The sequence below is a fragment of the Triticum urartu genome, chromosome 5A (genome assembly GCF_056163025.1).
Source record: "Triticum urartu cultivar PI428250 chromosome 5A, HENAU_Tu73, whole genome shotgun sequence".
Taxonomy (NCBI): Eukaryota; Viridiplantae; Streptophyta; class Magnoliopsida; order Poales; family Poaceae; genus Triticum; species Triticum urartu.
In genome coordinates, this window is record NC_141877.1 from 458075382 (window position 1) to 458087979 (window position 12598).

A 12598-nucleotide genomic window follows, 5' to 3' on the forward strand; every position below is an offset into this window, starting at 1 on the left:
TGGTTTGTTTTTCCCTGTTTCCAGTTGCCAAGTTTGGAGCTGCTTTATTCACTGGCCTGCGTATTGATTTTGTGGGTTGTTATCCCTTCCAGCAAAGGTTGCAGATTCAGTGAAAACATGGCAGAAAAAACCCTCTAAATTACCCCCATGTATGTTCTAGTGAGACGGTTTTGTGGTTTTTAGGATCGAGTTATATATAATTTGACTGATAATGAGAATCCGACTTTCCTTTTAAAATTAAAGGAGCTCCGATGGCTCCCCAGTGTCATCCTGCGCTACGTACGTATTTTTTTCCTTTAAGGCCTCCTTTGGTTTATAGGATAAGAATGTTATAGGAATAGGAAAATCATAGGAAGTGAGATACATGTCATCTCACTTCCTATAGAGAAAGAGATGTCATTTGATGGATATGATAGGAATTTTTCCATTGAGTCTTAGCTAATGTTTTTTTTCCTTCAAAATGTGAAGAATTGATTCCTATCCTACATAGAAATAGGAATCCATTTCTACAAACCAAATGAGTTCAAAGGAAATTTTCCTATATAAATCCTATGAGATTCCTATAAAACAAAGGAGGCCTAGGCGGTGACAAACTGCTACATTTGCATTTCGAACGAACTGTTCACACATCACTGTATCACAAATTTTCCTTTAAAAGTACGCATGCGTGCATCCCTTGGCGTTTCAAATTCCCATTACTGTATCACAATTAATGGAAGCTCCATCCCAAGAGACGTGAGATGCGAGAGCACAACCCAAGGCGACACATTAAGGACAGTATAACCGAGCCTAAAGCGAGCCCTCTCACGCCTTTAACAGTTTTGGCCGTTGGATCTCGTGTCCTGACCATTTGTGGCCGTCTGATCGCTGCCTCACCCCGCTATCAATTGCTTAGTGGGCTTAGGTGTCCTGCGGCTGGCTACTCTGATGGAAAATTCGGTGTATTGTGGTTAACTGGGCCTGCTCCCGGACAAAGCCCATCGATTCAGTAGCCGCACTGATTTGTTCTGCGGCGCTCCTCTCTCACGACCTGGAGGCGTGCATAGGCGATGCGGGTGGCACGGCTATCCCGGTCGCGGATGCCGAGTCGTTCGAGCCACCCGGCCCGCACGCCAACACCGGTAGAGACGAAGGGACGTTCGTCTGTACAGGAGGGAAACTGCCTCGATGGGATTAAAGGAGGCAATCAGTTATCAGTTCCTGGGAGTATTGACTAATTATTAAGGTGTGCGTTTCTTTTCCCTGATCTGCAGCTGCTTCGATTCCTGCACGTACATATATATCTTCATCTTCTGGTGCTCTCCTCGCTCGTATTACTCCAGCAAACAGACTGCCTATCACGTCATAGTGGGGAACTGGGGATTGATTGCCCGGTGGCCACATCCTAGATCGTCAAGCCTGTAGAAGCTAGGAGCAGGTTCGAAAACGATGACGATTCTACTTAATGGAGCTCCTCGTCAACCCTCGGTTGCTCACTCCGTTTATAGATGGTCGATGGGAATTCCTCACGCCATCAATCTGCCGGGGACCCTATAATAACCTTCTGACCCTGATCCCCATCTACCGATCTACGTGATGTGAGCCAACAAAACACGGTGAGCAACTGAGCACCCCACTCCTGTTCCTCCATCTGAAGTTTGTAACAAGGTGAGCAACTGAACACCCCAATTCTCTTCTGCCATCTGCAGTATTTCTTTTTGTTCAGATCTTGCTACTGATGGAAGGCAGTGTTTATGTATGTCTGTAAATGGTACTCATAATTAGATTTGTGTCAAAAATTATGTCTAACCATTTTGCAATTCTGATTGGTTGCTATGGATAACTTGTTGATTATCTGTTTTCTTTATAGCAGGTTTGGCGAGTCTCATGACTACTCAGGGTTCTGTTTTTGCCTGTCTAGATTTATTTTCTATGGTGTGCAAATAAATGATACGTCGTATATGCAGACTTGTTTGATTATGAAATAAAGTATGGATTGGTCGTACGAATTATCGATTACTTCCCATGGGCTATTTTCTGATGATATTATTTGATATGGTCTTCTATGTATAGCTCCAACTTGGATTGATGATGTACATGCAAATTCGATGGTTAACTTATATTTTAAAAAACTCATTGCATATCTACAATTTCGAACAATTATATGACTAACTACTTGAGCCATTTTTCTATTTTTCTCAGATATTTCTTTCATTATTTTCCTAGAATGGATGGGTAACCTACCGATGTAATTATATGATTCTTTTGTATTATTCTCCTAATAATAACTGTTTGTTTTGTTATTCCGAAACTTCAATTCGGAATTGTCCTTGAGTTGCAAACTACTTGGTTCATATTTAACCTCTATATTTCGTGCAACAATATACATAAGAATATTCCTACCATTCTATTAAAATAATAGTGTTGGAGAACGTTGCAGAAAACAAAAATTTTCCTACTCGTTTCACCAAGATCCATCTAGGAGTTCATCTAGCAACGAGTGATCGGATTGCATCTACATACCTTTGTAGATCACGCGCGGAAGCGTTCAAAGAACGGGGATGAGGAAGGTGTACTCGACGTGATCCAAATCACCGATGACCAGCGCCGAACGGACGGCACCTCCGCGTTCAACACACGTACGGGACGGGAGACGTCTCCTCCTTCTTGATCCAGCAAGGGGAAGGAGAAGTTGATGAAGATCCAGCAGCACGACGGCGTGGTGGTGGATGCAGGGCGTCACAGTAGCAGGGCTTCGCCTATGCTACAAGAGGGAGACGTAACGGGGAGAGAGGGAGGCGCCAGGGGCTGGGGTATGAAGTCCCTCCTCTCCCTCACTATATATAGGAGGGCCAAGGGGGGGGGGTGGTGGTGCGCAGCCTAGGAGATCCAATCTCCTAGGTGCGGCTGCCAAGGGGAGGTTTCCCTCCCCCCCAAGGCACCTCGAGGTGCCTTCCACCATTTGGACTCTTCCTTTGTGGAAACCCTAGGCGCATGGGCCTATAGGGGCTGGTGCCTTTGGCCCATATAGGCCAAGGCGCACCCCCTACAGCCCATGTGGCCCCCCGGGACAGGTGGCCCCACCCGGTGGGCCCACGGGACCCCTCCGGTGGTCCCGGTACAATACCGATAACCCCGAAACTTGTCCCGATGGCCAAAACAGCACTTTCTATATATAATTCTTTACCTTCGGACCATTCCGGAACTCCTCGTGACGTCAGGGATATCATCCGGGACTCCGAACAATATTCGGGTTACTGCATATACATATCTTCACAACCCTAGCGTCACCGAACCTTAAGTGTGTAGACCCTACGGGTTCGGGAGACAAGCAGACATGACCGAGACGACTCTCCGGTCAATAACCAACAGCGGGATCTGGATACCCATGTTGGCTCCCACATGCTCCACGATGATCTCATCGGATGAACCACGATGTCGAGGATTCAATCAACCCCGTATGCAATTCCCTTTGTCAATCGATATGTTACTTGCCCGAGATTCGATCGTCGGTATCCCAATACCTCGTTCAATCTCGTTACCGGCAAGTCACTCTACTCGTACCGTAATGCATGATCCCGTGACCAGACACTTGGTCACTTTGAGCTCATTATGATGATGCATTACCGAGTGGGCCCAGTGATACCTCTGTTGGAAATATGCCCTAGAGGCAATAATAAATTGATTATTATTATATTTCCTTGTTCATGATAATCGTTTATTATCCATGCTATAATTGTATTGATGGGAAACTCAGATACATGTGTGGATACATAGACAACACCATGTCCCTAGTGAGCCTCTAGTTGACTAGCTCGTTGATCAATAGATGGTTATGGTTTCCTAACCATGGACATTGGATGTCGTTGATAACGGGATCACATCATTAGGAGAATGATGTGATGGACAAGACCCAATCCTAAGCATAGCACTAGATCGTGTAGTTCGTATGCTAAAGCTTTTCTAATGTCAAGTATCATTTCCTTAGACCATGAGATTGTGCAACTCCCGGATACCGTAGGAATGCTTTGGGTGTACCAAACGTCACAACGTAACTGGGTGGCTATAAAGGTACACTACGGGTATCTCCGAAAGCGTCTGTTGGGTTGGCACGAATCGAGACTGGGATTTGTCACTCCGTGTAAACGGAGAGGTATCTCTGGGCCCACTCGGTAGGACATCATCATAATGTGCACAATGTGATCAAGGAGTTGATCACGGGATGATGTGTTACGGAACGAGTAAAGAGACTTGCCGGTAACGAGATTGAACAAGGTATCAGGATACCGACGATCGAATCTCGGGCAAGTATCGTACCGATAGACAAAGGGAATTGTATACGGGATTGATTAAGTCCTTGACATCGTGGTTCATCCGATGAGATCATCGTGGAACATGTGGGAGCCAACATGGGTATCCAGATCCCGCTGTTGGTTATTGACCGGAGAACGTCTCGGTCATGTCTGCATGTCTCCCGAACCCGTAGGGTCTACACACTTAAGGTTCGATGACGCTAGGGTTATAAAGGAAGCTTGTATGTGGTTACCGAATGTTGTTCGGAGTCCCGGATGAGATCCCGGACGTCACGAGGAGTTCCGGAATGGTCCGGAGGTAAAAGATTTATATATGGGAAGTCCTGTTTTGGTCACCGGAAGAGTTTCGGGGTTTATCGGTAATGTACCGGGACCACCAGGAGGGTCCCGGGGGTCCACCAAGTGGGGCCACCAACCCCGGAGGCTTGCGTGGGCTAAGAGTGGTGAGGGACCAGCCCCTTAGTGGGCTGGTGCGCCTCCCACAAGGGCCCATGGCGCCTAAGAGGTGGAAAGGGGGCAAACCCTAAGGGATATGGGCCTTAAGGCCCATATTGGTGCGCCTCCCTCTCCTCTCCCCCTCTTGGCCGCCATCCTTGATCCCCATCTAGGGCTGCCGCCCCCCTAGGGGGTGGGAACCCTAGAGGGGGCGCAGCCCCTCCCCTTCCCTATATATATGAGGCCTAGGGCTGCCCATAATAGACGCGACTCGATCTCTCGTTGGTGCAGCCCTGCATCTCTCTCTCCCTCCTCTTCTGTGGTGCTTGGCGAAGCCCTGCAGGATTGCCACGCTCCTCCATCACCACCACGCCGTTGTGCTGCTGCTGGATGGAGTCTTCCTCAACCTCTCCCTCTCTCCTTGCTGGATCAAGGCTTGGGAGACGTCACCGGGCTGTACGTGTGTTGAACGCGGAGGTGCCGTCCGTTCGGCACTTGGTCATCGGTGATTTGAATCACGACGAGTACGAATCCATCAACCCCGTTCACTTGAACGCTTCCGCTTAGCGATCTACAAGGGTATGTAGATGCACTCTCCTTCCCCTCGTTGCTAGTCTCTCCATAGATAGATCTTGGTGACACGTAGGAAAATTTTGAATTTCTGCTACGTTCCCCAACAGTGGCATCATGAGCTAGGTCTATGCGTAGATTCTATGCACGAGTAGAACACAAAGTAGTTGTGGGCGTTGATTTTGTTCAATATGCTTGCCGTTACTAGTCTTATCTTGATTCGGCGGCATCGTGGGATGAAGCGGCCCGGACCGACCTTACACGTACTCTTACGTGAGACAGGTTCCACCGACTGACATGCACTAGTTGCATAAGGTGGCTAGCGGGTGTCTGTCTCTCCTACTTTAGTCGGATCGGATTCGATGAAAAGGGTCCTTATGAAGGGTAAATAGCAATTGGCATATCACGTTGTGGTTTTGCGTAGGTAAGAAACGTTCTTGCTAGAAACCCATAGCAGCCACGTAAAACGTGCAAACAACAATTAGAGGACATCTAACTTGTTTTTGCAGGGTATGCTATGTGATGTGATATGGCCAAAGGATGTGATGAATGATATATGTGATGTATGAGATTGATCATGTTCTTGTAATAGGAATCACGACTTGCACGTCGATGAGTATGACAACCGGCAGGAGCCATAGGAGTTGTCTTTATTTATTTATGACCTGCATGTCAACTTAAACGTCATGTAATTACTTTACTTTATTGCTAACCGTTAGCTGTAGTAGTAGAAGTAATAGATGACGTGACAACTTCAAGAAGACACGATGATGGAGATCATGATGATGGAGATCATGGTGTCATGCCGGTGACAAGATGATCATGGAGCCCCAAGATGGAGATCAAAGGAGCTATATGATATTGGCCATATCATGTCACTATTTGATTGCATGTGATGTTTATCATGTTTATACATCTTATTTGCTTAGAACGACGGTAGTAAATAAGATGATCCCTCATTAAAATTTCAAGAAGTGTTCTCCCCTAACTGTGCACCGTTGCTACAGTTCGTCGTTTCGAAGCACGCCGTGATGATCGGGTGTGATAGATCCTTACGTTCACATACAACGGGTGTAAGACAGTTTTACACATGCAAAACACTTAGGGTTAACTTGACGAGCCTATCATGTGTATAGACATGGCCTCGGAACACAGAAGACCGAAAGGTCGAGCATGAGTCGTATAGTAGATACGATCAACATGAAGATGTTCACCGACGTTGACTAGTCCGTCTCACGTGATGATCGGACACGGCCTAGTTGACTCGGATCATGTAATCACTTAGATGACTAGAGGGATGTCTATCTAAGTGGGAGTTCATAAGATGAACTTAATTATCCTGAACATAGTCAAAAGGATTTTGCAAATTATGTCGTAGCTCGCACTTCAGTTCTACTGTTTAGTTATGTTCCTAGAGAAAATTTAGTTGAAAGTTGATAGTAGCAATTATGCGGACTAGGTCCGTAAACTGAGGATTGTCCTCATTGCTTCATAGAAGGCTTATGTCCTTAATGCACCGCTCAGTGTGCTGAACCTCGAACGTTGTCTGTGGATGTTGCGAACATCTGACATACACATATTGATAACTGCGTGATAGTTCAGTTAAATGGTTTAGAATTGAGGCACCAAAGACGTTTTGAAACGTCGCGAAACATATGAGATGTTTCGAGGGCTGAAATTGGGATTTCAGGCTCGTGCCCACGTCAAGAGGTATAAGACCTCCGACGGTTCTTCTAGCCTACATACTAAGGGAGAAAAGCTCAATTGTTGAGCTTGTGCTCAGATTGTCTGAGTACAACAATCGCTTGAATCAAGTGGGAGTTGATCTTCCAGATGAAATAGTGATGGTTCTCCAAAGTCATTACCACCAAGCTGCTAGAGCTTCGTGATGAACTATGATATATCAGGGACATATATGATGATCCTTGAGATATTCGCGATGTTTGACACCGCGAAAGTAGAAATCAAGAAGGAGCATCAATTGTTGATGGTTGGTGAAACCACTAGTTTCAAGAAGGGCAAGGGAACAAAGGGATACTTCATGAAACGGCAATTCAGCTGCTGCTCTAAGTGAAGAAACCCGAGGTTGAACCCAAACCCGAGACTAAGTGCTTCTGTAATAAGGGGAACAACCACTGGACCAGAATTACCCTAGATACTTGGTAGATGAGGAGGCTGGCAAGGTCGATAGAAGTATATTGGATATACATTGTGTTAAGGTGTACTTTACTAGTACTCCTAGTAGCACCAGGGTATTAGATACCGGTTCAGTTGCTAAGTGTTAGTAACTCGAAATAAAAGCTACGGAATAAACGGAGACTAGCTAAAGGTGAGCTGACGATATGTGTTGGAAGTGTTTCCAATGTTGATATGATCAAGCATCGCACGCTCCCTCTACCATCGATATTGGTGTTAAACCTAAATAATTGTTATTTGGTGTTTGCGTTGAGCATAGACATGATTGGATTATGTCTATCGCAATACGGTTATTCATTTAAGGAGAATAATGGTTACTCTGTTTATTTGAATAATGCCTTCAATGGTCTTACTCCTAAAATGAATGGTTTATTGAATCTCGATCGTAGTGATACACATGTTCATGCCAAAAGATAGTAATGATAGTACCACCTACTTGTGGCACTGCCACGTAAGTCATATCGGTATAAAACGCATGAAGAAGCTCCATGTTGATGGATCTTTGGGCTCACTCGTTTTTGAAAAGTTTGGGACATGCAAACCATGTCTATTGGTATATATGCATGAAGAAACTCCATGCAAATGGACCGTTTTGTACTCGCTTGATTTTGAATCACTTGAGACATGCAAATCATACCACATGGGCAAGATGACTGAAAGCCTCGTTTTCAGTGAAATGGAACTAGAAAGCAAATTGTTGGAAGTAATACATCTTGATGTGTGCAGTCCAATGAGTGTTGAGGCATGTAGTGGATATCGTTATGTTCTTTCTTCACAGATGATTTGAGTAGATGTTGAGTGCATTTACTTGATGAATCACGAGTCTGAATTATTGAAAGGTTCAAGTAATTTCAGTGTGAAGTTGAAAGATCGTCGTGACAAGAGGATAAAAGATCTATGATATGATCATAGAGATGAATATCTGAATTACGAGTTTGGCACAGAATTAAGACATTGTGGAAATTGTTTCACAACTGATACAGCCTGGAACACCATAGTGTGATGGTGTGTCCGAACATCATAACTGCACCCTATTGGATATGATGCATACCATGATGTCTCTTATCGAATTACCACAATAGTTTATGGGTTAGGCATTAGAGACAACCACATTCACTTTAAATAGGGCACCATGTAATTCCGATGAGATGACACCATATGAACTATGGTTTAGAGAAACCTAAGCTGTCATTTCTTAAAAGTTTGGGGCTGCGACACTTATGTGAAAAGGTTTCAGGCTGATAAGCTCAAACCCAAAGCGGATAAATGCATCTTCATAGGACACCCAAAACAGTTGGGTATACCTCCTGTCTCAGATTCGAAAGCAATAAGGGATTGTTTCTAGAATCGGGTCCTTTCTCGAGGAAAAGTTTCTCTCGAAAGAATTGAGTGGGAGGATGGTGGAGACTTGATGAGGTTATTGAACCGTCTCTTCAACCAGTATGTGGCAGGGCACAGGAAGTTGTTCCTGTGGCACCTACACCAATTGAAGTGGAAGCTTATGATAGTGATCATGAAAGCTTCAGATCAAGTCACTCCCAAACCTCGTGGGATGACAAGGATGCGTACTACTTCAGAGTGGTACTTAATCCTGTCTTGGAAGTCATGTTGCTAGACAACAATGAACCTACGAGCTATGGAGAAGCGATGGTGGGCCTGGATTCCGATAAATGGCTTGAGGCCATATAACCCGAGAGAGGATCCATGTATAAAACAAAGTGTAGACTTTGGAAGAACTACTTGATGGTCGTAAGGCTGTTGAGTGTAGATGGATTTTAAAAGGAAGACGGACAATGATGGTATATGTCACCATTAAGAAAGCTCGACTTGTCGTTAAGTTCTTTCCGACAAGTTCAAGGAGTTGACTATGATGAGACTTTTCTCACTCGTAGCGATGCTAAGAGTCTGTTGGAATTATATTAGCGATTACTGCATTATTTATGAAATCTTGCAGAAAGGATGTCAAAAACCATTGTTTCCTCGACGTTTTTCTTGAGGAAAGGTTGTATGTGATACAACCGGAAGGTTTTGTCAATCCTGAAAGATGCTAATAATTATGCAAAGCTCCAGCTATCCTTCTGAGGACTGGAGTAAGCATCTCGGAATTGGAATGTGCGCTTTGATGAGATGATCAAAGATTTTGGGTTTATACAAAGTTTATGAGAAACTTGTATTTCCAAAGAAGTGAGTAGGAGCACTATAGAATTTCTGATAAATATATGTTGTTGATCGGAAATGACGTAGAATTTCTGGAAAGCATATAGGGTTATTTGGAAAGTGTTTTCAATGGAAAACCTGGATTAAGCTACTTGAGCATTGAGCATCAAGATCTATAAGGATAGATCAAAACGCTTAATGGTACTTTCAAATGAGCACATACCTTAACATGATCTTGAAGTTGTTCAAGATGGATCAGTCAAAGAAGGAGTTCTTACCTGAGTAGTAAGGTATGAAGTTGAGACTTAAAGCTCGACCACGGCAGAAGAAAGAGGAAGGACGAAGGTCGTCCCCTATGCTTAAGACATAGGCTCTGCAGTATGCTATGCTGTGTACCGCACCTGAAGTGTGCCTTGCCATGAGTCAGTCAAGGGGTACAAGAGTGATCCAAGAATGGATCACAGGACAGTGGTCAAAGTTATCCTTAGTAACTAGTGGACTAAGGAATTTTCTCGATTATGGAGGTGGTAAAAGAGTTCGTCGTAAAGGGTTACGCCGATGCAAACTTTGACACTAATCCAGATTATTCTGAGTAGTAAACTGGATTCGTATAGTAGAACAGTTATTTGGAATAGCTCCAAATAGAACGTGGTAGCTGCATCTAGGAGATGACATAGAGATTTGTGAAGCACACACGGATCTGAAAGGTTCAGACCCGTTGACTAAAACCTCTCTCACAAGCAACATGATCAAACCCAGAACTCTTTGGGTGTTAGTCACATGGCGATGTGACCTATGAGTGTTAATCACATGGCGATGTGAACTAGATTATTGACTCTAGTGCAAGTGGGAGACTGTTGGAAATATGCCCTAGAGGTAATAATAAATTGATTATTATTATATTTCCTTGTTCATGATAATCGTTTATTATCCATGCTATAATTGTATTGATGGGAAACTCAGATACATGTGTGGATACATAGACAACACCATGTCCCTAGTGAGCCTCTAGTTGACTAGCTCGTTGATCAATAGATGGTTATGGTTTCCTAACCATGGACATTGGATGTCGTTGATAACGGGATCACATCATTAGGAGAATGATGTGATGGACAAGACCCAATCCTAAGCATAGCACTAGATCGTGTAGTTCGTATGCTAAAGCTTTTCTAATGTCAAGTATCATTTCCTTAGACCATGAGATTGTGCAACTCCCGGATACCGTAGGAATGCTTTGGGTGTACCAAACGTCACAACGTAACTGGGTGGCTATAAAGGTACACTACGGGTATCTCCGAAAGCGTCTGTTGGGTTGGCACGAATCGAGACTGGGATTTGTCACTCCGTGTAAACGGAGAGGTATCTCTGGGCCCACTCGGTAGGACATCATCATAATGTGCACAATGTGATCAAGGAGTTGATCACGGGATGATGTGTTACGGAACGAGTAAAGAGACTTGCCGGTAACGAGATTGAACAAGGTATCAGGATACCGACGATCGAATCTCGGGCAAGTATCGTACCGATAGACAAAGGGAATTGTATACGGGATTGATTAAGTCCTTGACATCGTGGTTCATCCGATGAGATCATCGTGGAACATGTGGGAGCCAACATGGGTATCCAGATCCCGCTGTTGGTTATTGACCGGAGAACGTCTCGGTCATGTCTGCATGTCTCCCGAACCCGTAGGGTCTACACACTTAAGGTTCGATGACGCTAGGGTTATAAAGGAAGCTTGTATGTGGTTACCGAATGTTGTTCGGAGTCCCGGATGAGATCCCGGACGTCACGAGGAGTTCCGGAATGGTCCGGAGGTAAAAGATTTATATATGGGAAGTCCTGTTTTGGTCACCGGAAGAGTTTCGGGGTTTATCGGTAATGTACCGGGACCACCAGGAGGGTCCCGGGGGTCCACCAAGTGGGGCCACCAACCCCGGAGGCTTGCGTGGGCTAAGAGTGGTGAGGGACCAGCCCCTTAGTGGGCTGGTGCGCCTCCCACAAGGGCCCATGGCGCCTAAGAGGTGGAAAGGGGGCAAACCCTAAGGGATATGGGCCTTAAGGCCCATATTGGTGCGCCTCCCTCTCCTCTCCCCCTCTTGGCCGCCATCCTTGATCCCCATCTAGGGCTGCCGCCCCCCTAGGGGGTGGGAACCCTAGAGGGGGCGCAGCCCCTCCCCTTCCCTATATATATGAGGCCTAGGGCTGCCCATAATAGACGCGACTCGATCTCTCGTTGGTGCAGCCCTGCATCTCTCTCTCCCTCCTCTTCTGTGGTGCTTGGCGAAGCCCTGCAGGATTGCCACGCTCCTCCATCACCACCACGCCGTTGTGCTGCTGCTGGATGGAGTCTTCCTCAACCTCTCCCTCTCTCCTTGCTGGATCAAGGCTTGGGAGACGTCACCGGGCTGTACGTGTGTTGAACGCGGAGGTGCCGTCCGTTCGGCACTTGGTCATCGGTGATTTGAATCACGACGAGTACGACTCCATCAACCCCGTTCACTTGAACGCTTCCGCTTAGCGATCTACAAGGGTATGTAGATGCACTCTCCTTCCCCTCGTTGCTAGTCTCTCCATAGATAGATCTTGGTGACACATAGGAAAATTTTGAATTTCTGCTACGTTCCCCAACAACCTCTCCGTCATACGGAGTGACAAATTCCAGTCTTGATCCATGTCAACCCAACAGACACTTTCGGAGATACCCGTAGTCTACCTTTATAGTCACCCAGTTACGTTGTGACATTTGGTATACCCAAAGCACTCCTACGATACCCGGGAGTTACACGGTCTCATGGTCTAAGGAAAAGATACTTTGACATTGGAAAACTCTAGCAAACGAACTATACGATCTTGTGCTATGTTTAGGATTGGATCTTGTCCATCACATCATTCTCCTAATGATGTGATCTCGTTGTCAATGACATCCAATGTCCATAGTCAGGAAA